This window comes from Egretta garzetta, unplaced genomic scaffold (genome assembly GCF_000687185.1).
Source record: "Egretta garzetta isolate BGI_Z169 unplaced genomic scaffold, ASM68718v1 scaffold103, whole genome shotgun sequence".
Lineage (NCBI taxonomy): Eukaryota > Metazoa > Chordata > Aves > Pelecaniformes > Ardeidae > Egretta > Egretta garzetta.
The window spans coordinates 58751-61915 of record NW_009259101.1 but is presented as its reverse complement, the minus strand read 5'-3'; the positions used below and the strand labels follow the sequence as shown (position 1 = coordinate 61915).

General features: G+C 46.0%; 1 protein-coding gene across 1 annotated transcript in view; it reads right to left on the bottom strand.

Annotated features, from left to right (window-relative positions):
- Window positions 1-3165, bottom strand: part of PCDHAC2 (protocadherin alpha subfamily C, 2) — an 83964-nt gene that overhangs the window by 43333 nt on the left and 37466 nt on the right. The window lies entirely within an intron of this gene.

The following is a 3165-nucleotide window of genomic DNA, read 5'->3' as shown; positions in this document are numbered from 1 at the left end:
ATCCAGACCACCCAGGCATCCTTAGGAATGTGCCAGGCTGCCTTCTGGGGCAGCAAACTCCAGTTACAACATACGTCGGTGTGATTGGTATTGCCTGCGTTGAAGGGAAAAGGTTGTCATGAGACACAGGACATAATGATCTTAACGGCAGAGAGCGTTAGGAGCAAGGGAGAGATGAAAAGACAAACCAAGGACCAGACACTAATGCCTCAGATATCACTCGGCAGCTTCACAGGCCTATGAGGAAAGGGGCTCCAGACCAAAGCACTGAAACCTTTCCTGAAAACAGTGGAACGTCACTGCAGCAGCGCCCAGTAAAAAAAAAAAAAATCACATCTTCACGCACCCCCCCGTTTGAAAGGCAGGAATCCAGGCTGCCCATAACCTCACGGAGCGCCAGCAATGAAGCCACAGTATTTTGCCATCTGCATTTTGCCTGCACTGCCTGTCTGCTCACCCTGCAGTGGTTACTTAGCTGATGAGAGCGCGATACCCATTAACCCCATGTTCTGATCCTTACCACCGGGCTCCTGCCAGCAATAACTGTTTCTAAGGTCTCCAGTGCAGCTGAGTTAGGGTTTTTCTTCTTTTACAAAACACGCTGGGTTTGAGATATTCTCATACAGGCAAGCAGGGTGAATGCAGAAGCATGGGGCTGTCTTGCAGAAAGAAGCTCCCATTCCACCATCCCAGCGCTACCAGTACAAGTCAGAATAGTCACACAGGAATCGGCGCTTCCATAGGTACAGAGCATTCCCTACCCAACCTTAACTCACCAGGTATTCCCTTCCACTGCATCCTTCTAATGACCCAGTGAAGTCAGTCACAACTTACTGTAATTATTAGCATCTTTGACCTTGCTACTGAATATGAGAAGGACTGAGTGTTACTGAGATCAATCCCAAACAACTTTGAAATATTTTTCCTCTCACTGCATAAACATTGGCAAAATATTAGCCTCCGTGAAACACTACGCACGATACACACGCACAGAAACACCATTCACCTGGTCCCGTCCTCACCACTGAACAACTAATAGAAGATTCATTTCCAAAAACTAAAAAAACCCCAAACCAGTTTGCATTAAGCAAAAGTAACAGACACATCAGAGATTAACTTCCAAAATCCATGCAAGGCCAGCAATGCCTGTTGCTGGGCTTCACAGGTAAAAGCCTGGGCTTTTAAAGGCCGATTAAAAGTTCACTTTTAACTAAAAAGAGAAATACAGTTCTCTGAATATCTGGTGACTCAAAGGCCGTTATCCTTCAGGTAGAATTCAGTGTTGCTAAGCACTGGATGGCATTTTCAGTGCATATGCTGGGCCTGAAACAAGAGAAAGCCAGGATTTTGTAGTATGTCATTAGCTAGGAACTAGTAATTAGTGAGCGCCGTTGCATTCACCCATTTCTGATGTACACCTGGCATCGATACCTCTTCGTAGTGTGCACTACCACAGGGCAGGCTAAGGAGCAGAGACCTAAGAAGAAAAAACCTTGTGAAGAGTAGAACTCGTCAGAATTTCACCTGTGTTTATATCATACAGAACTCTCTGAATAACCGATTTCTCCTTTGGATCCTAACTCCACAGGGGCAGCCATTCATTAGTTTGATCTCTACACCTCTCTACTGCTGTGCTCCAAGTCCGGGCTGGCTTTGCTGCTGCTGCCTGATCTGCACCCGTGTTCAAAACTTGCTAATTCATTGCATTCAGTGGCGCGATCCCTACAATGTGATAGGAATCTGTCTGGTTAACTCATTTCCTACCGGCCTTGCATGCAAAGTGAAGCCATGTTCAATTATTGCTCCTCTTTTTTTCCCCTAGAAAATCAGATTTAAGGTGTGTGTTTCACTCCCTGGTCCTTTGGCATACATGCTCACAGAGTATGCCTCACATTCCCCTCTATATTAAAGAGATTCCGGGCGTTTTATTATACTGGGAAAGATTTTAAGGTACAAAAACTGTGTAGAAAAAGAAAAAATCCCCCCACCCCCTGCCCCGTCCCCTGTCACTGTGATTTATAGGAAAACACTGCATTAGTTTTAAATGGATTAGTTTTGAGTGGATCATCGTCACTCTCTAAAGGCATTTTTATGGAAGACTTGCCAGGCCTTAAGATTTGTGTATCTCTGTGTAACTGAAGAACAGCTGCAAAAGATGCCAACGTCTTCGTGTGAGTAAGTAAGAGGAAATAAGGGATATTTCTGTGGCAGGAATACACAGGCCAGGCTGCTTTCTATCCCAGCACGGCTGCTCCCCTAGCTTTCCCATGTCAGGAGGCACAGCACACACTAATGCACAAACTGCTCTTACGCCTGCCACAATTGTGGGGTACAAACGACGCACAGGAATGGCAAATTTTCCTTTTGTCAACCAGAATTAGCCTCTCCCCTGAGTGCTTCCCGGCTTAGTTCCAACAGGTACAGAGAGGAAACTGTACGGAGCACGTAAACCACACGCGACCTGCAGACCGCCTGTACGCTAGCGTAAAGCGACCGTTAACCCTGCGCTGTGGGGAAATACTGAAAAGGTTAAATCACTGCTGGTCAAACCATAGGCATTAAACAATGTCCGATAGCAACCCCCCAGGTTAGACGTCGTCACACTGTAACGGAGTGACGGTCACTTGCTGTAATTCACTACAGAGATGTCATGGGACCGTCACTGTCCAGAGAGCAAGAAACGCAGCCCTGGGTAGAACAAACAGCATCGAAGGAGGGATTGCAGTTTTCAGGCGACTGAAACATGCCCACATTAGTCAGCAAAGCATATTATTGCGATAATCTGAATTCAACAGCTTTGTCTGGGTATGAAATCAGTGCAGCAGCAAACTTCTGTAGCTGCCAGAAAGGAATCGGTTCATTTCCAGGCTAATAACTTTTTACATTTTTTTTTTCCCTGCAACATTAGTTTTCACGTTAAAACTTGATGCCCACACGTGTCACTCCCCAGCACTCTGCAGCAAGCAGGCAGTTTCAGCTCTGTAAGAGGAAAGGGAAGGAGGCAATATTCTATACAGCATACCCTGCGAAAATGCAAAATCTCAAACAACAGCCGCACATACCGGACTTACCAAATGGACCCCGAGAGCCCCAGTATTTACCTAGAAACAAAACGCATTGCACAGATTAGATTCATCAGAGCCCTGTTTTGTAGCTGTCAGCGAG